This window comes from Amblyomma mixtum, chromosome 10 (genome assembly GCF_055824585.1).
Source record: "Amblyomma mixtum isolate Tamu chromosome 10, ASM5582458v1, whole genome shotgun sequence".
Classification (NCBI taxonomy): Eukaryota; Metazoa; Arthropoda; class Arachnida; order Ixodida; family Ixodidae; genus Amblyomma; species Amblyomma mixtum.
The window spans coordinates 88,820,078-88,846,882 of record NC_143021.1 but is presented as its reverse complement, the minus strand read 5'-3'; the positions used below and the strand labels follow the sequence as shown (position 1 = coordinate 88,846,882).

At 45.9% G+C, this 26,805-nt stretch overlaps 2 pseudogenes; one reads left to right on the top strand and one right to left on the bottom strand.

The window, feature by feature from the left end:
• Window positions 1-223: 223 nt before the first annotated feature.
• Window positions 224-4,320, top strand: LOC149326409 (uncharacterized; annotated as a pseudogene).
• An 11,185-nt stretch (window positions 4,321-15,505) lies between these two features.
• The window catches only part of LOC149326406 (uncharacterized), a 112,107-nt pseudogene continuing 100,807 nt past the window's right edge, over window positions 15,506-26,805 (bottom strand).

Here is a 26,805-nt window from a genome sequence, read left to right as displayed (position 1 = left end):
TGCAAAAAAAAAAGCGTAATTTGAAGTGTACAGTAGTTTTTAGGTGGCGCTGCCTACTTTCCGAAAGAGAGATAGTATCCAGCATTTATCCATTTGCTCTAAGCAGGCGTGTTTACCACCTTGCTCGCGCCCAGCCCTCTCGTTATGCGTAGCTTGTTTTGTGTGTTTGCTCTTTGTGGAAAGTGTCAGTGCTATTTTGCAAGCACCTTATACACATGCTGATATGGCCACGGAGCAGCGTGCCTTCGAATATCTGGTGACTTTCAAAGATCGGAAGAAAGTTATCTGCGTTCGCGGACAAAGCAAGGCCGATGTTGTGGAGGCCTTAAAGTCGACAGATTTTGGTCACGCTTTGCTGACAGGCCGTATTGAGGTAAGTTCTTTTCTTCCCTAAAATACGCGGCATCAAAGACGCCGGAATATCGCGCCTGTTTTCAGCGTGCCAGGCAGCTTTCGATGTCGGATGCGCGTCACCGCCGATGCCGAGCGTGCCGAAAGTTTTCTCTTTTTAACCGCGCTGGCTGACAGCCTGCATGCGTGCGCGCCTTTTTTGAAGTGCTTCTCGCCCCCGTAGCTGCCAACTGGACATGTGCGCGCACGGTGTCATTGCAGTTTAGCGTAGGTGGCAGGAGGTATCGAATGCTCTATCCCTGCTCCAGCGGCGCCAGATTGCGTTGAATGCTGCCGTTCTCGCTGGCTGTTTCACATCGGTAGGCCAAAGAGAGTCCGCGTTTTTTCTGCCGTACCGTAATCGCGCCACGCGTGGTTGTTAAGTCACATTATATCTGCGCCTTGAAAGAACTTATTGGGAAGTAAATTTTTTCAAGCTCTGCGAGCATGCTTACTCCAATTTTCTATGCTGCTACGCTTTAGTTCGACAAGATCATGTCGCACGTGTTTTGTGATAGCACGATTACCGAATGATGATTTTAGGAAGTGAGGCTAATATAAATTTTGAATTTAGGTCTGCCTCTTTCTTAATGGTTTTTTCTCAAAAGCCATTTCATACATCATCTTGGGTTGTGCGATATAATCTAGAGCACGTATTTGCATACAAGTCTTCATGAGTACGTTGTGCTGTGGTCGAGGGAGCATTTTAATTTTTTGTCTACTTCTGCCAGCCACCAGGACGAAATATTTGTAAGCATTTAAAAATGAAATGAAATTTCAAATACCTCACAATCACACCGTTTAACCAAAGCAGTCATAGAATACATACGTTCCGTTAAGAAGGGTCTTGCAGTCAAAGGCTGCAACAAGACTGCCAAGAAGAAGAAATGAAATAGTGGTCCTCAATTTGTTATTATAAGAAATGTCCTGATATTTGTGCCCATTTCAGAGACTCTATTGCCTATTGCTGTGTGGAACTGAAAATATGAATACCTTGCAGGTATACAATGCCCGATACAGTGAGTACGTGGACTTGCAAGATGACCACGTATTTGCTGATGGCGACAAAATTAGGCTTGTATGCGATGAAGAGTCACAAGAAAACAGCAGGTTAGTAGCATAATTAAAAATTTTGTAACACTCTGGAAGCTCTTGTGGCAATGACTAGCCTCTCTATTTTCAGCACAAGCGAAGAACTGACGATGATTCCTGGACCTACTCTCCCTGACGGCCATCAGCGAAGTGGTGTTCCTGATGGCAGTCAGCAGTTTGCCTTCGAAGAAAATGAGTATAAACTGCCTCTTATACCTTTAGATATAAGGAGCGCAATTCAAACTTCAGAGCATGGGAAGGTGTCAAGCCTTACAAAATCGAGGATAGTTACATGGATTGCCAACCATTTAACGAGCATAAATGCGTAAGTATTCATCTACATAGTTATGCTTCTTTTTCATTATAATTATAACTTCCACTGTGCCCACAGCTACCCAGGAAGGCTTTATGAGACAGCAGCGAAAGCCTTGGTCAGAGAATACCGCGTCCTCAGGGACACAATTGGCACTGGATGGGTGAGTACAGCAGCAATTGCATTGGTGTTTGGTAGTAAGCTCTTAGTAAGCTCGACATCAGTCTTGCTTCTGATTTTTTGTCATTCTTGCTTTGCCCAACATGGCTTATTGCTGATATTGCTCGATGATTTAAAAACAAAATGTAATGCAGATGAGTAGCTTTCTTAACTGCAGACTTCTCACTGGGCTGAAAATGTTTCAAGCCAAAATTTTTTTGCAGGACTCATGGAAAGTGTCCTTCAAGTACAAGATCGGCTATATGCGGAAGACTAAATATGCTGCCCGCTGTACAAGATGCTAGGAAAATTTACGGCAAGCGAAAAAATGTGCAAGAGACTGCATCTGCTAAAAGGCAGCGTCATTTGGTAAGTGTAATTTCATTCTTGCAGGGCGCTCACAGGGTGTATCCAGAAATTAATGCAATTAATTATTTTTAGTGCTGCTATCGGTCCTGCCACACTCGGATTGGTGTGGGTTAGGTGGGGGGGACTTTCAACTTTTCATCACTGCTTAGCACAGCCTGCTGCAAGCTCTGGGAGTGTCGGGATTGCTGTTTCTGTGTACCTACTGATAGTGCTAAGGGAGTAATTACTCATTGGCATCAACCCGAGCATCCACCCGAGGCAAGACTTAAAAGTCTTGCTGACACCTACCAAATGATTCAGCAAGCCTGCAGGAATTCCGCTTTGTAATATTGTCAGGTTTCAAGGTGGTTGAAGGCGTTTAAGGCAGGCCCAGAAGACATCAATGATGAATCCTTCTCTGGACGGCCAACGGTCAAAAGTGACGAAAACGGGTCTTATGTTCGTGATCGTTTGAACACAGACGGTCGAATTAGGGTGCGGATGATTGCAGAGACTCTCACCATTCCCAAAAAAGTTGTGTTTGGCGCATGATAGCCATAGTTGCTTATGCGCCATAAAACCCCATATAACTAACTAACTAACATTCCAAAAACCACCGTCCACGACATCGCAAGCGACAGTTTGAACGTGCGGAAAGTGTGCGCCAAGCTGGTCCCCAAATTGTTGACTGACGACCACAAGAACAACCAAGTGGTCATCGCGGGTGAACTTTTGAAACGCGTGCAAATTGAACCTTATTTCTTGGGCAGTGTCACTGCCAGTGGCGAAGCATGATATGTGAGAACGACCCTGAGACGAAGTGCCAAAGTTCCGAATGGCGCCCCTCAGGCTTGCCTTTACAGGTTTGGTTTGCGTTTTTACTCGTAAATTTTTTAACATTACACCTCTTCGTGTTATTTTCCTTTCAGACTGCAAATCTTCCAGATGCAGAGATTGAGCATGATGAACTGACCATCAAAGGGCACATTGATTTTCTGGTGAAGGAGCTTAAGCGGCCCTCACCCGACATAGAGAAGCTTCGCGATTCAATGAAGGAGACCAGGCCTTCAAGGAGGAAATGGATGAAGGAAACACAGCCATCGACCGCTGAAGTACTGGAAAGGTATCCAGCTTTAGCAAATGCTGAAATGGTGAGCAGGTCTCCACACCAGAATTCTTATTGATTCTCAATTTCCCAATTTAGCAGCACCTTACAGCTCCTAAATTGTTTTTTTTGTATTTAATTAAAAATTGATTTTTTTTCCTATTCAAGCTTCATGAGCAGTTCACCGCTGTGACAAACATAAATCTGGAGCTAAAATTGCTCGGATTTATCAATCAGTACGGCTAGCGGTGTTTTGAGCTTGCCAAGGCTCGACGCTGCGCTAAAATCACTGTTGCAGAGATTGAAGCAGAGCTGGAAAAATTGGAAGGTGACGCAAAAAAGTGTAAGTATATCTATTCCGTGTTCATAACCTTGCTCAGTTCTATAAGAAATTTTTGGTCGACAGACTGCTTTGCAGTTGGTGTGCTACAGTTGCTGCCAATGCTTCTAAAGGAGCAACCAAGATTTCTGAAGGGACGGGTAAGAAGTGTATGGCTTTATTTTCTTAGGCAGTTTGTTTACGAAACTGGCACTGATTTGGCTAATACTATTGTTGCAGGACACCTACCCCACCATTTCTCTGAACGGCACAAAACCTCATGAAGCTACAGATATTGTTGCCACATTTGAGAGCTTCAGCGTTGAGGCAATCGATGTGTTAGCGGGCATGGCAGCAGTTAGAGAAATGTATTGGGCTTTTGATGTCAAATACGACCCAAGCAATAGGAACACCCTTACTGTGCTGGAGCACTTTTGTGGTCTCGCCACATCATCAAAGACGCCGTTAGTGGTCCGCACTATTTCATCCATTGTAAGTGCTCTGAAGAATACTGTTGAATAAATGTTCGGAATATGTATTGCTCTGTGTGGCAGCCTTTTTTTCCCCTCGTTTCTGGAACAGGGTGAGTTTTAGTTCCTGATCAAACTCGGGGACTAAACCACTTGCCCATTGTTTTTATGATAGTAAGCACTAATTTCATGAGTGGATGCTAGCTTGTTTTGTGGAAGAAGTGAGCTTTGTCTGGATTTTTCAGTTTGTAACTATACAAGGAATTTTTTTTTCAGAATGACATGAAAATGCCTTCTGCAGATACCACAACTGTGCCGTTAAAGCTGCACGGTAATGCACAGGCAGATAATTTCTTTCTTTTGCTCAGCATATCAAAGTGGAAATGAAGATATTTAACAGAAATGCACTGATTAAGACATGTTGCACTTGTAGAATTGCAGCCCTTAATCGCGGCGACATGTCCTCTTCGAACAAATTTTGCACCGAGCACTGATTTTGAGATTACCTACTCAATAGTGATCAAGAAAATGCATTCGTCTCCATGTTACTTTCTTTGTGCAGTGCGAAAATGTGTCGAACAAGAGAACAGTGACTGCGGCACCAGCACCTTTGCCACATACTTAAGTACTGCTAGGCACAGAATATGTTGTATATTTTAAAGGGCTACGATTGTGTGAGTAAATTTGGGCTATATTTGCAAACTCATAGTGATTGGTGTAAGTCTGTGTTAAACATCTAGGTTACTGCTATTATTTGCAGAGCAAACGGTGTCCTGCTGTGTATGTTATTCAGCAGAAAAAATGGTTGGTATCTGCTGCAGGAATTTAAGAACGGTTCTTAGTCTCAATGAAAATACCCAGTATATAATATATGCTTCGCATTAAAAACTGCATCTAGTGACTAGGTAGCAGCCATTACTAACCTTACCGTTACTAACTGTGGGTAGCAGCTTTTACTAACTGCGGGTAGCAGCCGTTACTAACTATGGGTAGCAGCCATTACTAACTCCGGGTAGCAGCCGTTACTAACTCAGTGGGTTAGTAACTGTTACTAACCTTCCCGTTACTAACTGTAGTTAATAACACGGTAGTAACATATGTGACGAACAGTTACTACCCCAAAGTTAGTAAGTACTACTACCTTTCTCTATGAGTGTAACGGACGACAGTAAGAGCCATTAAAAGCTTTCGCCTTAAAAGCGGTCCTGCCATGCGCAGCGCTAACCGGAAAGTCCAGCGTTCGGAAGGACTGTAAACGGTAACGTAAACACGGTAACGATATGCTATAACTCTCTTTTGTGACAGTAAGTAACCGCCGGCCAAGCCCGCGTCGATGGCCTGCGAAGGAAATCACTGCATGCGTGTTCGCGGACTCGGCAAAACATCCCAAGGGGAATAAGTGCGGTGCGCGTGAAACAGGGTCATCGTTGAAAGAGAAGCGACTGACCATGATCTAGGATCACTAACAACAGCGATTTGAGAATTTTGAAATTCTTGCTGGCTATGCTGGTCACGTGGTATGCATAGCCTGCTCTCTCGGCTCCACCTTTTGCGCTGCTAACACGTGCAGGCAGCGTCATACAGCGGACAGTGCAACTGACGCACTCTGTGCCACGAGCGCTGCGCTACTTTCGTCGCTGCATGAGCCCAGGAACGACAGAGAAGAAAAGACGCATGTTGATTTGTGGTAACGGTTCGTTGATCCATAGCTGCCAGATGCTCCCTCGGATAATTACGTTCCTGCGGACCGCAAAATCGCTGGAGGGCGGGCTCTGACGAAGACGTTGAACACCAAGTGCGAGCATTCCCGTACTCCCAGCAATCTTAATTATGTGGCCCTCCTGCCACCAGCTGTCGTAGTCACTTCAACCACGATTAGTTATACCCCGTCTCTAAAGTTGATAGTTGGCAGCAAGGGTCTCGAGGAGGATTAAATGACCGCCCTAGATAGCCGGGAAAGAGCCGCGGCAGACTCTGCTTTGCACAAGTAGGCGCGCATAACGCAGTTCTATAAGAAGTACACGCTACTTTTAGCGGCCTTAGTATTTCTGGCTGCTATACGGCGAGTTCACTTACTACGACAATCAGATATAACGAACGGAATCCGTGTGGCCGTCAGGTTCTTCATAAATCGGCTCGACTGTAGCTTTAATCAGCCACAAAACCTTTTTTTACGCTTCAAAAGATAGGCCTTACGCGTTAGGCCGTACGTTCGCGCGAAGAACAAGAAATTATTGAGCAATAAAATGTTTTTTTTTTCTCGTGATGGTGTGTTTTTTTGGGGCATACTTCAGCAGACTCCTCAAAATACATTGAGATCATGCACTTAACTATAACGTATCTGTCTGCGATGAAACAGTCCAGAATTCTGTGCCAAGTCTTCGTGTTCATAGGACCGCTTGGGGTGTGGAAAACCGTTATGATGGATTAACACGCAGAACCGCCGCGTTCAACGTGGCCACTGCTCAGAGAACAGTGCTCTTTAACGCAGGAGGAATATGCTGCGCAAGTTCAACCTCCTGACTGGTTCCGAAATTTTTATGTGCGGGCGAAGTAAGGATGCCCTGGTGGTGCAATGACTTATCCCGAGATCTCTAACCTTCCTCGTCCATTGCTTGATCTCGTCGAATTCAGAGAATCTCGTTTAGAGATGCCTCAGAAGGCATCTTTAAATGCAGCTTTCTTGGTGCGCCGCCCCTGGTACAAATCAAACTGGGAGTACGCATGCTCTTTTAGTTGTTCTTTTTACTCCGTTCGCAGAATAGCCTCCTTTCCCGAAAATGAATGCAATTTGTGCGTGCGCGTGTACGTGCACGTGCACGCACGCGCAGCCTCCACGCTTGATACACACTCTGGTGGCCGCACATACGGGCACTTACAGCTAAAAATGCATCTTCAACAACCTTCACCCGTCCTCCCACCCCCCCATCACCCACGTGTACACGATGTAGCCGAAGCGGATTGTTGTGAGTGCTCAACGTATGCCGTACCCCTTAGCGAAAAAGAGGATGTGCTAAAAATGCATTTCAAACGTATTGTATTAATTTCATATTTATTTCGCATTTTTTTGCCCCTATGCTTAAACTGCAATACGAATGCTTTCTAAGTATACTAGGAATAATATTTTAAACGTTCTTAAAAATACGTGAAAAGTACATTTTTGCCCGCTTAGCATATTTATAATGCATTAAAAATATAATAAAAATATACATTAGAAATATGCTAAAATATACATTTAATACATTAAAAATATGTTTACTCGGGCTTAAAAAAAGTCTGCTGGGCGTCTCCACGGAATGACACGGGTTAATTCTTCAAACTATGGTATGCAAAAGCTATCTTTTATAATTCCAGATTTCCTAAATCATCATCCTACCATCCTCAGTATTGTAAAAGAATCGCCATCTCTAGGAAACTTAAAAAAAAAAGTGAACTTGTACCTGTTATCTATTCAGCTGTGATTGTTTTCCTTGAAAGTGTAACTTGCGTTCACTGTTTTTATTATTGATTGCATGTTACTTACCTTCCATTTTAAGTGTATGTATATACTTTATGTAATTTTTCTTACCCCCTGTTGCTCGAGTGTTTTGTGTTTTCAGAAAGGGGGCTGACACTTAGTCAGGCATTCGTTGCCTTTTTTTCAGCCTCCTCGACAGACTTTTTTGTATTTCTGTCGAAAATAAGCATTCATTCATTCATTCAAAAACTGGAGAACAAATCGTACACGGGTATTTATCATTAATCAACAGGAGTCTGACATTATAAGGTCACGTGATTGAATGGGAACGGTAGATACTTACACACAGCATACCAAGACGACAGCGACACAGCAAACAACAAATCCTACGACAAGCGCTATACTTGGCTTGCCGTATATATACCCAGCGAAAGCGACGCACTATTTTGCACGGTGAGGCCTTTTTTTGCGCAAATACTGTGGGCTGCCAAATTATCGCAGAAGTACCCTAATGATCGCGTTCGAATCTGGGGTTAATTGAGAACGGAATTGCTAGTTGAAACTTGCGTCAAGCACAGGTCAGGAGTCGAACTGTCAACCAACAGATACATGGAGGGAGCCGGTCTGCCCTGCCAGACGGGGTCCTTTCCGCTGGCTTATTCGGACCCAGAAGTACCCAAGGCGCTTTTGCTGGTATAATGCTATCACGTTCTCACACGGAAATGTTCGAATGACATTGAGTGGAATGACATTCGAGAATAGGAATGACATTCGGACTCGACGGACTGCCGCGGTGCTGCACGACTTTCGAAACGCATTCGAAAGCCTCAGCTCGTTTTCAGTGTACAGCGACGACGACGACGGCGGTCACACTAGTCCGACAACGACAGTATATATCACGATGAACAACAGCATGTAATTATAGTGAAATATCTAGTTTACTATAATATGATTCTAGAGGGACACGTTTTTCAGGCCAACGACACCGACGAATCCGGTCGGCGGACGGTCAGCCTTGTCGGCGGCTGAGCGAGAGCACGGTGATGAGGCGGCGGTGTGTATATGCTCGCGCTTCTAAATGAGCGAAACGAACGGCTATATTTCACGTGTGCACACCTGAACACTCACCGGCGATAAGCGCTTGCCAAATCAATTTCAGTCGACGACGGCTCTGTTCCCTTCCGCGACGACTAGGCCCAACGAGTTCGCAGGGTTGGATCTGTGATTTCGGCGGTGGTGAAGAGCGAATCACAAGCTTTAGCGAATGCAAATAGTCACCAGGTGTAGTTTTGTCAACAGTGACCTGAAATCAACTATTGCTTACATCGCAGGGCACGCGTACGATGAACGGGAATCCCCGGTGCGACCCAGACTGCCGAGCCGTGCTTTACGGCCAGCAGCAGTCGTCGCCGTCGCTAGCTTGTGGATAACAGTCGCCAGACATACTTCTGGATAAAGTAGTTTAAAAAAAAGTACTGGTCACGTCGGAGAAAGCTGGGACAAGAAGCGAGAAGCGCCAGTCCTGCGCGATGCCAACAACCCGGCTTTCTCAGGCGTCCGATCGCATCATCGCTTCCCACACATTGTTGCACTGCGTAAACAAGCACGAGTACAACCAGTAAAAAAGAAAACAGATTGTTTAATAGAACGAAAGCGCAGATTGCGTTTTATGTTATGTAAACAAGCGATGTAAACAACAGTATGAGTGCAGTCGTCCTCATCGGCGCACTCCCGGGGAAATTTCATGCTGACGCGGTTAATACTCATTGGCGTAATATTATCTTCAAGCACTCCCTTAGACAGAACACGTGTAGCATCGTTAGATGACATTCGGTTGGAAGGCATTCGAAGCGCCCGTGTCGCAGGGGTATAAGTGGTGATCACCTTCCTGCTAGAAGTTACCATAAACGAAAGGATGACAAGAAAGGGAAAGTTTTCACTCTTCGCTGAAACGTCATTTCGAGCCCTAGATTGTTCCACGGTAGCTTGAATTGTAATGCAAATATGTTTACGCGGACAACCCATTTGTTAGAATTTAAATATACTTCAGACGGATTAATTGCGTAGTTACGAAAGTACACTTTAAATAGATGGCCAGCATCAAAATGCGATCCCGAAACTCGATTTTCAGCATTAGATTGTTCAACGACAGCTTGTAGTGCGCTGCAAACATGTTAATGCGGACTGCGAATTTGCTAGAATTTCAGTGTTCTTTGGACGAATTAATTGCGTATTTACGGAAGTACACTTCAAATACATTGACGACAAGCAAATGCCATTTCCCGAAACGCGATTTCGAGCACTCGACTGTTCAACGGCAGCTAGAAGTGTGCAAAGACGTTTAAAAGGACTGCCCGTTTGTTAGAATTGAAGTATATTTCGGATGAATTAATTTCATATTTACGAAAGTTCACTTTTAATACATTGACAAGATGCTAAAACTGCATACATATACGTTTACAAGGGCTGCCCGTTTTTTAGAATTGAAGTATACTTTGGTTTGGTTTGGTTTATGGGGTTTAACGTCCCAAAGCGACTAAGGCCATGAGAGACGCCGCAGTGGAGGGCTCCGGAAATTTCGACCACCTGGGGTTCTTTAACGTGCACTGACAGCGCACAGTACACGGGCCTCTAGAATTTCTCCTCCAAAGAAATTCCAGCCGCCGCGGCCGGGATCGAACCCGCGTCCTTTGGGTCAGCAGCCGAGCACCATAGCCACTGAGCCACCGCGGCGGCTGAAGTATACTTTGGATGAATTAATTTCATATTTCCGAAAATACACTTTTAATACACTAACAAGATGCTAAAACTGCATACATATTTTTTCACGTATTTGAAAAGTACTCGAAGTATGCTTTAAGTGAGGTATTTTTGGCACATTTTAAAAATATATTTCGAATACCAAGCATGAAATTTCAGGAACTTATTTCCTACATATTTTTAGTGCATTCATGAATACAAAATATGTTTAAAATACAATTTAAATAGCCCACCGTATATTCCAAACGTATTAGTTTTTGCTAAGGGACGTCGCCCAAGTGTTCCACGAAAAAACGTCTACAAGCATAGGCCTCTCGTCTCAGACACCAATAACCGGAGGTATGACAGCGACAAGTATACAGGGTGTCCAGAATAACTTTAGGCAATGGTTAAAAAATAAAATATTTGAGGTAGGCAAGGGAAACCACTTATATACACGTATCAACCGGATTGCGCATAATAGACAATTTTTGGTTTGGCAATTTATTAATTAGCAACTAAGATAATTTTTCTAGACGCCTAAATATTGTCTTTAGACAGCAAATGTGAATAGCTAAGTTGGAGAGCACCTTCAGAAACCCCCATTCTATTTATTTGTGATAAAGAAAGCCTGACGTGTATCGTTTGTTAGAGCTCCAACGAAAAGTCCGCGAAATAGGAAAAAATTCTCGTGACTAGCGCATTCGCGCGCCACAAGTCTTGTAAAAGATCGCAGTATCAATAAATAAATAAATTGTGCTGCTCTGAACCGTGGCTTGAGTGAACGAAATCAGCTGCTGGCAAAGCGCGACGACCTCATTGCTCCGGCAGGCCGATATGTCGACGGTGGTTGCGGCGCAACTTGCGCCGTCACACTTGGAGACTGACTCGCGCGGGCATCGCAAACACCGTCGACATATCGGCCTACCGGAGCAGTGGGATCGCCGCGTGATGAAGTCACCGACACGGGCTCTTCGGACCTAACCTTATTTGAAAATACAGCAGGAGCTCGACAGAAATGGGAATGACACATGCCTTTGTCCCCCTATAGTGGGGTATGTGTTGTCTCCTCAGTACTACAGCAACGCCGTATGATCTGCCCAACCAACTCCCTTCACCCCACCATCACATTTCCCTCCCCCCCCCCCCCCCTACCCTTCGCCCGAACATCGAACGAACCGGCCACACCTCACGGCACGGGAACAAAGGCCTGTCTCCTTCCCTTTCCTGCCTAGTCTACCAAGAAAGCTGCCCTCGAGTTCACACACCTCCCTTGCGCTGTTCAGAGATGCAGTCCTGCAGTTGCGAGCAAGCATGTGACAGTTGACCGCCGCCAATTTATGTCGTCATGGATCCCCAGCACGCCAGTGTTGCCTGACCGTCATACGGTTCAGAAGGACTTATAAAAATTCCATTACAAATTACTCACGGCACCAAATGAGCCCCCGCCGCGGTGGCTCAACGGTCAAGGCGCTCGGCTGCTGGCCGGAAAGACGCGGGTTCGATCCCGGCTGCAGCGGCTGAATTTCGATGGAGGCGAAATTCTAGAGGCCCGTGTGCTGTGCGATGTCAGGGCACGTTAAAGAACCCCAGGTGGTCGAAATTTCCGAAGCCCTTCACTACGACGTCCCTCATAGCGAGTCGCTTTGGGACGTTAAACCCCAATAACCAATAACCAACCAACCAAATGACCAATTTGCCAAGTTGTTCCAAGATGCATAGTGAACATGCAATAAAGAGCTTGAGCCTGAGAAATGGTGTCATGACCCTTTTAATATGCACTGACATCGCACAGTACACGATCGCTTAGCATTTGCACCTCCATCAAAACACGGCCGCTGCAGGGCTCAAGAAATGTTAAGTACACTGTTTCTATGAAGGAGCTAGACACCGCAGCGGACACGGGACAGAGAAAGAAGACGACACCGCTGCGGTGTCTAGCTCCTTCATGTCTCACCAACTGGCCTACACATCTACCCTTCTAAGTTCTGTTTCTATGAGTTAGACAGGTAAGAATAATTTGCATGTATAGCAGATTAGTTTTCAGATCATGACTGGATGATCCAGCAGTGGGCTGTAAATGCTGCAGATGCTAAATTTAGGTAATTTAACACAGACTGTATCAGTAACCAGTAGCAGGAAGTTCTGGCAATAGTAGCCATTTACCTAGGTGCTGCATTAGTTCAAGGCACTGCACTGCGAGCACAGAAATTGCCGAGACCAATCCAGAAGCACGAAACATAGACGCAATGAGCAAATGCTGATAATATATAGAAAAACCAAGTAATGTGACTATTAACACCCACACATGCCCAAGAAAAAAAGTCGGTGATACATGGCTGCTCCACAGGTGAAAAGTAAGTGCTTCTGAAACAAAGTGCACATCGTTTTTCATCTGGTCAGCTTGCCATCACTGTCTCTGGATTCCGCCGAAATGTTAAAGGGGGACTCAGGTCTTTGGTAGCCAAAATCGTAAAGAAAAATGATCTTCCATATTGTCTGGACACACTGCATTATTTTTCATCTCATTTCCAAGTTTGGCGGCCCAACACTACATATTATTTGAAAAATCATGCAGTAAAGTCGCGATTTCAACAGAACTGCTTGCGAGAGAACATCGCAAAATGCCCATTTTGCGGCGTCTGCAGCAATAGAAGTACGCTTCACAGCGTTACGAACTTGGTATTGTTCAAAAGAGTGGTGCCTCAGCTCTCTTTCGCAACAAAAAGAAAGGCCTACTGCGATTCGCGATTCGCGGCTGGGAAAAAAAGACTTAAAACAAACCATGAAACGCGGTCATGTTACTGGCTCTAAGCAGTCATGCCGCGAATTCTGTGTCTCCCGTTGGCCCGTGCCATTTTATCAGACGCTCAATGCTTGCACCAGCAGCGCCATTTTGGAATGCCACCATGGTGAAGTCTTACCAGAAGTTTCATAAAATGCATAAATTTGGTAAAATACAAAAAATGCCGCATAAAGAATGCCAAAGGCACGAGTTCATTGCCAGCGGTGCTGACCCGCGACAGTGCTGTGCCAGATCGTCAACCAGCAGACATAGCGACCTCAGCAACTGATTCAGCACTCGTATGATGCAAATCGACCTCGGAAATTGTTCCCATGTTCGTCTCATGCCCGGGGCACGTCGTAGAGACAGCAGAAAGTGGTCCCGCTGCACAAGCAGCGATCCGAAAAAATGATAGTGCCGTGGAGAAACGCGAATAGAAGGTCGCGAGTGACACTTTGACACTGAGTGCGGCATGTGCCTTTGACATGGAGCAGCCCGCGGACTCAGACGAGATCGGCGGCAGAAGGTTGGATTTGACCCAACGTTTTTGACCAGCGCGGACCTCGAGCAGTTGCAGAATTGCGACGACAAAATTGCCAGCCTAACAGCAACTTCGGCAAGCCAGAGGAAGGCTCGGACGTTTGCAACAGAATGTGAAGTTGCCGGCCCGCCAGCGTCTGCCGCTACCTACGGAGTCATCGATTTGGCGACGATTAATCTGCTGCTTTTAAATGCTGTACGCCGGATTTGCGGTGGGGATGTTGCCCTTTGGAAAAACGGCACGGAGTATGGGATTGCAGTGAAACTGGCTATAGCTCCAAAATCGCGGCACTGCATGGGCAATGGAGCTCTCGGCAAGCAGAAGGCAGTGCTTAGTGCAGGCCATTTGGAATTAACATTCTCGGAGCTCGTGCTATGCAAAGCTCTGGTAAAGGCCAGACTGCTCTCAAAGACATTTTTGCCATGATGGGTGTTTCTCACACGAGATTATACCATAAGAGTTACCAGGGCTATTTAAAAACTAAATTGCAGTCAGCAGCAACAAGGGCTGCAGAAAAAATTCTTCCCAGCTGTACCTTGCCAGTTAAAGATTTATGTAAAGCGCTATGCTTTCACAGCCCTGGAAATGTGGCCGTCTGTTTTTTTTTGTTGGGGTTTAACGTCCCAAAGCAACTCAGGCTATAAGGGACGCCGTCGTGAAGGGCTCCGGAAATTTCGACCACCAGCGGTTCTTCAACGTGCACTGACATCACACAGCACACGGGCCTGTAGGATTTCGCCTCTATCGAAATTCGGCCACCGTGGCCGGGATCGAAACCGCGTCTTTCGGGTCAGCAGCCGAGCGCCGTAACCACTGAGCAACCGCGGCGGGGCAGGCCGTCTGTTTTGATGGCATGTGGTTGACGAGGGGTAACAAGTCCCATATAGGTGTGGGCACTGTTATAGAACTATTTTCTGGTTATGTTTCAGATTTCGTAGCTTTATCGAACTTCTGCGCAGGCTGCACACGTGCACCACGAAAGGCGGACCTAGAGAACCAAATCTGGCTATCTAACCACAACTGTTCGGACAACACAGTAAATCGGGACAAATGGAAGTTGAAGCTGCTAATACTCTTTTTGCGCATTCACTTTCTCGTCATGGCTTGTGCTGCATAGCGATGTTCTATGAAGGCAACAGTCGATCATTCCGCGCTGTTGCAGATGCCAGCGTTTATGAATATATACCAATCACACATGAAGACTGTTATTCATGCGAAAAAGCGCATGGGAACTGCATTGCAGAACATTGTGCACATGAACAAAGGTAATGGTGAATCTCGTGGTGGAAGAGGCTGACTGACTGCCGATTCCATTGAGACGCTTTACAAGTATTATAGATGGGCCCTTAAGTCCGATGTAGGAAATGTGGGTAGCATGCAGAAGGCGGTAATGACCACCTATTTCCACGGAACCTCAACGGACATGCTCTCTGATCACAGTCTGTGTCTAAATGGCCCAGATTCGTGGTGTAAACATAATGCTGCTGCCGCTACAGAGTCTCCGGCCAGATACACTTACAACCTGCCTGACAGCGTAAAGACGGCACTGCGCTCTGTGTACGAGCGGCTATCTGATAAAAAGTTTACACGCTGCCAAAGGGGCAAAACGCAAATGAATCCCTGCACTCGGTCATTGATTCCCAAAGACAAACATGCCTCACTTTTTGCTGTAGAGACTGCAGTGGCCAAAGCGATGATGTGCTTTAATTCTGGTGTGGAGCAAACATCTACACACGCACACACACCGTCTAAAATGCTCAAGAGTATCAATGAAGTGGCTGGCTACATCATGCAGTTATTTGAGACGTACCAAGAACAGCATTGAGCCGGGCAGGGTCCAGGGCCTCCTTCGGCTCCAGGTCCTTGCGGACGTTGCACTGCCTCCCATAAAGGGATTTTCCCTGCAGTTCGTCGGCAGGAAAGACAAGCCGAAGCAGGCCCCTTGCGAACTTTGGAGCGCTGCCAGGGCAGGCAGATCTACACCTCTCCAATGCACCTTCTTCTACAAATACCTCGCCACCAATGTTCATCTGTGTAGTTAAGTAAAGGAGAGTTGAATACGTTGATTTGACACCGTAGGCCTGTAAACCACAGTCTGCTAGGGAATGAAAATATTGTAAGCTCACAAAATGGGTGGGCCTACCGTTTTCAACAAGACACTGTTATAAAATAAAAATAAAGTGGTTGTAATGTTGCAAGGCATTTCACAGGTTCACAGCTTTACCCAAAGCTAATCAACAAAAAGATGCACTAAATGTGTGCCTTACAATGTCGAGGGCTGCACTACACGCAATGCCTGAGGCTTTAGCTTAGAAAAAAGGGGTGTACATTCCCCTTTAGTTTACAGGCTCTAAAACCTTAAAGGGGTCGTGAAATGTTGTCCGAAAATTTTGAACGACGTGTGTATTTGGAATTCTGACTCTTCATTCTATAGCATACCTTGGTTCGTTTCATCGTCTGAGTTGATTGAATAGCGAAAAAAACTAAATTTCGGTTTCCCAGCGCGCGTCCCCCTCAACTCACAGCAAACGTCATTTTAAGAAGCCAATGAGAGGCTTCTGTTGTCAACACAACATGGCGGCTTAGCGAGGCCTGTTTAGCCATAGTTGACCGAGGTTACAGCACGCATATTGGCTCGAATGTGGACCGTCGTCTGCTCAGAATGGAGTCTGCTAGCTGTCAAGCTGACACATGTGCGAAAACTTGGCCGGCGCGCCGCACCAGTCGGCGCTTGCGAACTGCTGCACTACTGCAAGCAGGGACAGGGAGCGGCAAGCATCTTTGCGCCGCTAGACTCATGCCCGGCCCACATCCGGTGTAACACTTTGCCACCGCACACCAGCGCCTGCGCGCTGCTTGGCTACTGAAGTTCGCACCAGAAAAGACAAAATAGCGATGTTATCAGAAAGACTGCCGGCTGTACTCGGGCGGCGACAAAGCATGCCTACCCACGTAGCGCGCTTTCGGCAACGGCGCTGGACGCGGGCGCGCCGGGCGACGAACTGCATTGCTCTCTCTGGCTGCCCTGGTCGTCGCCAGGCCTGTTTCGCATCGAAGTCGCGGTGGACAGCGTTTCGGAAGTAGCCTGGGTTATAATAAAATGCCTGCTTTTGGCATCGCTTTACTGTTAACAGCATCGTCTCACAACAAAAAATATGGTCATTGTGGCGGTGCGCTCTGCAGCGGGACGCCAGGCGCGCAAGCCGGACCGCAACGGCCGGGCAGCGGCAGCTGAGCGGCGGTTGTGGCAAGAGATTTGCTCGTATTACAGTTGCTGTTTCTACCAGCAACTCGGCATTGTTCAACGATCCTCAAAAAGGATCTATTTTCCACACTTCTTGCTCCCACAGTTTATTATTTGCGTGAAGAAAAATCTTTAGCTCATTTTTGTGACGCCAGCGGACCGGATCCAGGTTTGCCGGCAGGCCTGCAGACTCGCTGTATTTAACATTCGCACCAGAAAAGACAAAACAGCCATGCTATCAAAAAGGTTGCCTGTTATATTCGAGCAGTGGCAGCATGCCGAGCTTTCGGCAACGACGCCGCCTGCGGACGCGCCGGGCGATGAACTGCGAGACTTGCCGGCGGCCCTGGTCGTCGCTAAGCCTACCTGGTTTTGCATCGATACTATCGATACCGCAGCTGAGGGAGCTTCGGAACTGGTCAGCGCTGTAAAAGGTACTACTCTTGTCACCCCTTTAACTGCGAACGTGTCCCATAATAAAATGAAGATATGCTCGATTTCCGCGACGCCAGCGGAGCTAGCAAATGCCAGCTATGCGAGCGGCGACCAGGCAGTAAATATAGCGGTCGTGGGATTAAATTTGCTCGTATCGCCGAATTAAATACTGCCAGCAAATCGGCATCAGCCAACGATCCTCAAAAATGATTCATTTTTGGCATTCATCTATTCCAGTGCCTGTTATGAGCGTGAACAAATAATACTAGCGTGTTTTTCTGACGCCGGCGGCCGGCATCCAGGCTGACAGGCCGGTCTCGAGAAAGGCGCCCCCACGTCATTATGACGCTGGCGCTCTGCGCGCTCGCATTCTGCCCCTTTTCAGTGCGACGCGCCGCGTGCGCCCTGTCATTGACATCGGTTGGGCGCAGGCGGCGAGCTGCTGTCAGTCGTTGTTACGCCGCTCGCAACGGCACGTCGCGCGCCCGGCAAGTAGCAGTCATGCCGAGAGCCCGCGACACCTCTGCCTGCGGGAGCCCCGACCGTGAACATCCGAACCCGGTCGTGGACTCGAGTCTGCATCTCTATCGCAAGGGGTGGGCTGGCTCGCAGCCCCATCTGCAAATTATGCCTAACCCTCTTCCCGCTTCTGGAATATATTTTTCTGCAGCAAAGAACAGAAGCGCGGAGCCGATGCGCGCCGCGATAGCTGACTGGTTCGTATCGAGTTCATGCAAACAGAGAGTCGTCGAGATGGGCTGACCTTGCTCAGCTAGATTCTCTGACTCAAACCACCGCTGTCAAGGAACACCACCTAGATAGGTTCACGTAAGCAGGGCCATATCGAGCCGTTGATACTGAAGCCAAGGAGGATGGAGAAGCAGAACCGAAACCGAAACTGGTCCCAGGTCAGTGATTGATGTATGACCACGCGCTGCAGTTTAACAGAGTGCAATTACGCGTGCAAATAATTGGAAAACCTTGTTTCACTTTCTGAATTTCCCATAAAGATATTATTTTAGGGCGAACCAAAGTTGAAGATATCTGTACGTTTCTGAAGATCTTAAAATGACGTAGTCGAGTAGTGCGTGTGCCAGCCGACGGCGGCGCATGGTCGTTTCATGAGCACAAAAAGGCAGCGATTTCAAACGGGCTTTATTAAATGCTGACTCAATATTGAGTCGAAATATTTCGGAATCAGCATGTCTAATGTTTATGGAAGCAGTAAAAATTAAAACCGGGCAGCTTCATTTTCTTTTCGCAACCCCTTTAACAGAACACTAAACAGCAATTAAACTGATGAAATTGATTGATTACAACAGAACACTAAACAGCAATTAAACTGATGAAATTGATTGATTACCTTTCTGAAATGACATAGCAGTTATCTGCACTGAACGCACAGGCCATATAAGTCAGAAAATGATAATCACAACATAAGCTCTATCCTGCCCTGGCATTACGAGATTTTCTTGTTAAATAAGAATGGGGATCAAAAAGTTCACAACTAAAATTTATTTGGACTGCTTAATAGTTAGGTGAACGAAAGAGGAGAAATAATAAAGCTAACCAACCGTGGCAGTAGATGCAACCTACAGAATTTTGGTTTAAATCGTAAGTTACACTTTTCTGAGCTTCACACATGTGGCAACGGCGCTTATATTCATATATGTCGCGCATTTCTCCTGATCCTTAGGGCCAAATTAACAATGGCCTATTGTATAAATTAAGTTCATCCCGCGCAAGGCACATCAGGTCAGGCATAAAGATGAAAGCCATAAGAGCCGGCTGATGTGACCCCAACCCAGGACGTTCAAGAATCAATTCCCACCTGCACACACAAGTTTAGCATTAAAAAGTTTCTATTTTTTTACCCCACATGCACTCAAATTGCATGTGCGGTAAACAGCATTGTTTCTGTGAGGAGCTCAGCAGCGAACTTCAGTGGTTATAAAACTCAGATGCACACACATCCCGCATGCATTGTGGTGTGAATCACTACGTTTCGTTGTTTGCGTGCACGTTGCAGGGTTTACCAAAGACTGCTACATTTGTGGTGCTGGCGTTCAGGGTAGCCAGCAGCGACAACACTTTAGCAGGTTGCGGCTGCAGATGCGCACATTTCTTCTTACACGACCATCTGCTTTTTTGGCGTACTTTTTGTCAATTAGCCGCTTCTGGAGAAGAGGAGTGGAGTGAAAGTGAAGTTAATCAAAATGGCACAACTAGAACATCACTGAAATGACCAAGGTCACTCACTCCCTTTGATGCAGCGGAGGGTACTAAAAATCATTTGCTCTGAATAGGCCACCACTGAAAACAGCCTGGCAGCATTTAATGCAAAAACTTTGTGAGGCAGGCCCAGCAGTACCGTCTGACAAACTATCAAGCAATAGATTATATCAGAGGACAAGCAAAATTAGGGGAAGAGATGAGGCGCACGCCGCAATAAGGAGCGGGCAAGTATTCTATCACTGTTTACTAGAGAGTAGAGGTGTACAAACAGCATTTTTTGGCAGTGAACTGAACACAAATAGTGAAGACAAAAACTGAACCAAGCAGTGAAAAAAACCAAGGTGACGAATTGAATATTTTTGCAGTTATTTGCTACTTGTGCGAATACTTGTAAAAAACAGATATCCATGTGAAACAGCGAAGCACTAACAGCGGCTCTAAGTCATGGAAATCTGTGGCTGTCCAAAGACACAATATTGATCTCCCGTAGGAGACACGCAACACAAACTGGGTCAGTATGTTTACTCTGCAACCGTCATGTCACACACAGGAAAATTACCTACGAGAGCAAACAAATGAGCGCCAAATCTCACACAACGAGAAGGATGAGGTTTGAGCTATGACCTCCGTTTCTGGCATGGTGGCAGAGTTCGCTAAACCTGGCTGAGTCATGCTGCGCTACCGAATATTGAAGGCCAGATCTACATCTATTATGAACACCTCCACACGCTCGGACTGACCGCTCTGCAGCATCGGAGTGAGCGCAGTTCTTGAAACAGTCATCAAAAATTCATTAAATAAATAACGGCATACCAATTCTAACTTCGAGCAGATTATTTGAAAGCTTCAGTCCAGATTCATTTCTTTCCAATACTTTCGAGCATAACTATTTGATTCAGTCAACGAATCGAAAGATATCTGATTCAATATTCAAATTTCTTTTAGTATTCGCCCGCCCCTACTGGACAGGCAGGAACTATGTGCACAATTCTCAATCAATTAAGATGTAGCAGGCAAGACCGTATGAAGAAATTCTAGAGTAGTAATGAGAGGATGGCAGTAATCGTAACGAAGCTCAATCAGATGTATAAGTTGAAGGTGGTACAGGGCGTGCACTTCCATGCAATGATGATGACGAGATGGCTGAAATGTTCCATGAATCCATAGCGTCGGCAGTGGGTAAAAGAAAAACTCTGCACTAATTAGGTACTTCAGTCCAAGGAAGACGCGAAGCAAGGAGATGGCACCATCGAGGACTATGGCGTAGGTTTTGGAACAGCAGGGAAAGAGTTACTAGCGGAATCTGCACAATGATTAATTAGTTTGGGGGTTAACATGAGTGCAGCTGCCGCAAAAAAGTAATTGGTGATGAGCTGGGAGGTCGTGCTGAAGTGGACACAATTGGGCTGGTAATGATGAAAACATTAGACATCCTTGTTAACAGGACTGCTTTGATGACGTAACAAAAGTATTGGGTTGTTAAAAAACCATAATAAAAAATCAGTACCTCAGCTGTTCGTTAGCAATAACAGTACAGTTTTCCAATGACCAAATCTCAAGACAGTTCGGGAAGAAGGAAGGCACAAATTTCATTTTTATGTGACCATAACATTGCGGGCTAAGCGTTTTTGACTGAAGAGGGCGTCAAGGCAATAAATTATTTTTACATGCCGAGTTTCAACATGGCGAGAGCGCATTAAGAGCGCAGTGCAATGAACAAAAGAAAGAGAGAATGACAACAAAACACTTTTCAAGCTTATCATGGGATGGATGAGGCTGTGCCACTGCCTCTTTTGTGTTGGGCTATATTCAGCCTTCTCAAGCATTGCCTTGAGTCGCTTTACGTGCTTTGCAGTCTCTGAAAGTTGGCAGCAAAATAATCTCCCGACAAGCAAGAAATATCCCACGAGTGAAAATCAAAGCTCAAGTGTTCAGAAATACCGCACGTCAACTGCAGCCACTTCAGTGCAATAAAAAGACAGTTGGCTGCTGATATCTGGATATCTTCATGACAGCTTGCACTCCTTACATAAAAGAACATATTCTCTCCCACTGCAATCCATAAGAACGAAATGATCTGGTATAGTTCAATTTACAATAATTTTACTACAACCCCTCTGCTTTCATGTCGTACCACTTCCCCGTAGCATTCCAAATCAGTGCAACAAATACCCACTGCTGACTTTCCACGAAAATTTTCTAAGCTGGTCAGCTGCCGCTTCAGAGCGGCATTTTCTACGCGCAGCATTTAATTTTCCAGCTTCAGCTTCTCTGCCGTGTCACCAGGAGCTGATGCAGCGCTTGAAGGTCTGGACTGAAAAAAAAAATTGTCACTAAGTGACGAGAGCGTTCATCTCCCGCCCCGTACAGCACAACACTAAAAAATTCACCTAGATAGATTGACGGGTACGATAAACTCACTGAATCTAGGCTAGCAGACACTTTTGATGTCTGAAACAGAGCGAAATAAGTCAGAGACAAGATGAAGTACGATTAATTGTCTCACACTATTCGTTTTGCCGCACTGAATTAACTAAAATTTCAAGAACTTGTAGTAATTTGACGCATAACAATAAACTGTAATAGGCAGTTTTTGAATCATTAACGGATGTCCTGAGGCCAAATTATGATACGCTTTACAGCCCCTCTACAAGTGAAATCCCTCTAAGAGCCCAGCTCGTATTGAGATCCGCCGACGGCAACTCCCCGTAAATCGTCGCCGTTTGGCAGCGGCCAATAGGAATGGTGCTTTTAGAGTGATCTCAATTATAAAGTGGTTGTAATTTATACCCTGATTCAGCCCCTGGTCCTTTCAATGGTAGAAGATAATTTTGTGGTTATTTGGCAGCAGGGAACATTCTGCTGTATCATTACTATTTACTACTGGAGTTGAACTTTAGTATTCAACTGCAGTCATGCTGAATGTGCAAAGGTATCAGCAGCATCAAAGCTAAACATTGGCCTTCCAAATCATCTCTAAATGTGAACCTGCATTCAACAGCAACGCAGCATACTTAGGCAAAACTACTTCTGCTGGGATCAGCCAAGCAAAACTGATGAGAGCCTCCAGTAGCTCAGGTTCAGCAGCTTTCCTACAGTGCAAGCGTACGAATATCTGAAGACACTGAAGCTCTTTCAACTGAGCAGAGCAAAACAGCTGTAGGGAATGTAGTCAGAATCTCCTGACCACTAAGCGATATATCTGCCAAGCAGATTTCAGTCTTTATAGATTAGCGCGACAGGAATATTAAAACATCTATCAACTGCTGCAGAAGCTCACTTAGGACATTCACTATGGTTACCAAACCCCAGGAATGTGGGCCAAATCCAGGGCACCGAGGCTGCATTTCAATGGAGGTGAAATGCAATCACGCCCATGTGCTGTGCAACGTCAGTTAACGTTGAAAAGCCCTAGGTGGTCAACATTAACAGGGTACTGTACCAAGGCGTCTTTCATGCCGGTGCTGCTTGAGGACATTAACAGCCCAGACCCCTACCACGAAGGCATCTATTACTAAACTAGACTGCTCCTTGTTCCCACTTTTTTATACAACTAGCGTATGCTCCAGCAGTCACGTGCATAAAGCAGGGAAAGGCTCGCAGAAAACTATGGCCAGCTTGAAGATAACAATGACAGTGCTATGCACCGTCTTTGCCAAAGGACACGGCAGCAGCTCACAGCGGCAATCACAGAACGCACGAGAATAACCTGCACAATGAATGGAGCCTCTGAATTGTGGACAAGGCGCCGTCCTGAAAACATGTAGGAAGCAGGCCCACAGCATCAGCAGTAGCAAACCGTGTTTGCGTTGTCCGTTTTTAGTCGACAGCCTGCATGAAAGCTCTCTGCGATCAATCAATAGACTAGGGCAGCTTGAAGACATGATCTGGTCAACCTTTACACAGATCACATGGCACTGCTGGGAATCAAACCTTTCTACGCTTCCTCAATTGCACCGGAAGCAATCACTTAAGAAATTGCGACTGAAAAAATAACCCCTGTACGAGCGCTCGGAAAGTTGGCAACTTAGTACTGAAAAACAAATACTAATGGCGACATCTTCTAATCAGGATCATACGTCAGGAGATTTGCATTACGCTTCCACTGCTGTTGAATTCCGAAGAAGCAGCTGGCCTGATCGCTATATTTTAAGAACACTTAATTTAATTAACGGGCTGGCCGCAATGCTCCATCTATCGCAACAGGGCTACTGAAGTGACTCAATGCATGCAATAAAAACGGAACCAAACTTTTCGGCTCTTTTGTCAGGCCTTCGGCACTAACTCGGGTGAAAACGCCGAATGAATTATAGTTTATTAATTACTACTGAAAATGCACCTGCCAATTTTAGAGGATGGGGTTAAAAAGTTTTGCTTCATTTGCAGGATGGCACAGAAGGCGTCATGGGAAAATGTGCATCCGGTTCTAAAGGCCAAGTTTACTCCAACGTTCTCGGCGCGCGCGCGCGCGCCGGTTGAAGTCGGAGACGTCAGGTCGGAGAGGCTGCGCCAGGCGCAGAATAGGCTCCCCTATACTCTGACGTAGCCTGACACGCGCAGCGGCGTGATATCGGCGAAGCGCATGCACGGAGTGTTCCAGCACGCTTTTTTTTCTTTATTGCATTTTCACAACGGGTACAAAGAAGTAAAACTTGTCAGCAACACTTGCACTGACACGGCAGGTTAAAATTTTTTCAGTTCAACCAAGTCATCCAACACATTTAACCGAGTTGGCTGATCAGGCAGTGCCTGATACACTTCCCTCAGACGTATGACACCTTCAATGAAATGCTCGCGTGGAGATCTCACAACTACTTCTGCATTGTTGAATTGTGTCCTTGTTTTCGATAAACTATGGAGGCCAAGGAGCATAATAGTGTCATAAGGGATGTCCTGTTTTCCTACCGCTAAGAACCTGATGCCTCGCGGGTGTAGCGGTAAATCTTTCATTAATGTTCTTTCAAGCACATCCCAGAAAAAAACCGCATCCCAACAATCTAAAAAACGTGATCTATTGTTTCAGGTTTTTTACACAGAAAGCAATCTGTTGACCAAGGGACAAAGAGTCCTTTATCATGCATCCATGTTTTGACCGACAGAGTTCCGGTATGAAGTTTGAAGAAGAAAGTTTTCAAAGATGGGTAAACTGGCATTCTTTTAACCCTTTTGAGCACATCTGCTCCTGGGCCTCCGCAGTTTGACAATCGGTAAATGGGTACAGGGAGCATTGATTCAATTAAATCTTTATACAGATTTTTTCTAGTGACATTGGAGAGGTACTGCATTGAAAATCGCACTTGTAACATTCTGCACGCAAGCACAACTTCACGCAGATAACATCTTACTGTACCACGCATGTTTTCAAAAGAGCATACTACAACTCCTGGTAGCAATCGACATAAACGAACTTGCATAACTGTGCGAAGAAAAATATCGTTCTGGTCGCGAAGAAACATAAAGCGGGACACGATTTGTCGTACAAATAAATGAACAAGACCGAGACCTCCTCTCTTCACGGGCAAGAATAAGTTTGTTCGACTAGTGCTTTCCCATGTCGACGCCCAAATAAATACAGCAAAAACCCGATGGATCCTTTGAATATTGATCCGCGAGGCGCTCAACACATTCATGACATACCATATCTTGGAGATGAGGAACAGGTTACACACAGTGGCGCGCGAGAACATTGATAGTGGTCACCCCTGCCACCCACTGGCCTTTTCCTTTGCCATTGCCACCTGTTCAATCCAGTATGGTTCGGGGTTGCTATAAGAGTTCAACGGTACTCCAAGATACGTCGTCGGAGTTGTGGCCCACCGAAGTCGGGAGTAATAGTCTGGCGTTTCCTCCCAGTCACCATGCCAGAATCCATAACTCTTCTCCCAATTTATTTGCGCCCCGGTGCATTTGCAAAACTTCTCAACAACAGCCGTGGCTTCACAGATACTCTGTTTACTTGAGCAGAACACGGCGATGTCGCCAGCATAAGCTAAGATTTTAACATGCGCTGACAGTAACCTTAGCCAGTTATACACTCAGAGTTTAGTATAGCCAGACAAAGCGGCTCAAGATAGATTGCAAACAAGAGTGGTGACAACGGACATCGCTGCCTCACTGAAGATCGTACGTGTAGGCTTTCAGTCAGCTCCCCATTAACAATGACGCGCGTTGTGCAGTTCGCGTACACCATTCGTACGCCCTCCGTTATTACACAGCCCACATTAGCCTGATCTAGCAAGCTGAACAGAACCTCATGAGATGCACGGTCAAAGGCCTTTGCGAGATCTAGCTGCATCATTGCCACCCTGTCGCCTAGAGCATCGCAGCATTCAAGCACACTTCGCGCTATGTGTATATTAGTGGCTATGCTCCGACCCTTGATACCGCAAGTTTGATGACTCCCCACTAGCATGGTTATGACGCCCTGAATTCGCTTTGCCAGAATCTTCATGAATATCTTATAATCTACATTGGTGAGGCTTATCGGGCGATAAGACCCCACGAACAGACGTTTTTCTGGCTCAGCAAACTTCGGTATGAGTACAGTGTGCGATGTTGTGAATGACAATGGCGTACGCTTTTTCTCGTACGCTTCGACAATAACTTTCAGCAGAATTAGGGCGATTTCTGACTTAAAATATTTGTAAAAGGCGGCTCCTAAACCATCAGGACCGGGTGCTTTACCCAATGGCAGTTGATCTATTGCTTCCTCTAGCTCTGTAACGGTTATTGGCTGTTCAAGACGAATTCTGACTTCATCGTCGAGCCTTGGCACAAACGGTAGGAAATCGTTATGGAAACTGCCCTCCGCCCTTGTCGTGTGACCCAGCAAGTCACTGAAATGGTCTCTGATAACGCCCTTGATAATGACGCTATCGGCCGGTACCTCCTCACCGTTTTGTATCTGGCGTATTTCTTTTTGAGAAGGGTATCTTTTTTCATCGCCTAATGCTCGTTTTGTTGGCGATTCCCATGCCCACAGTTTCTCGGCGCGTGCGCGCACCACGGCTGCTCTGTACTTATCTGTGTCTATTTTTTCCAACTGCGCTTTTGTATTTCTTATTTCATTAAAACAAGTTCCTGGCTGAGTGCTTTCAACATTAATGAGCAGCGCAAGCTGGTCACGGAGCTGTATTTCCTTCTGCTTTTCTTAAAATCTGATAACACTGCTTG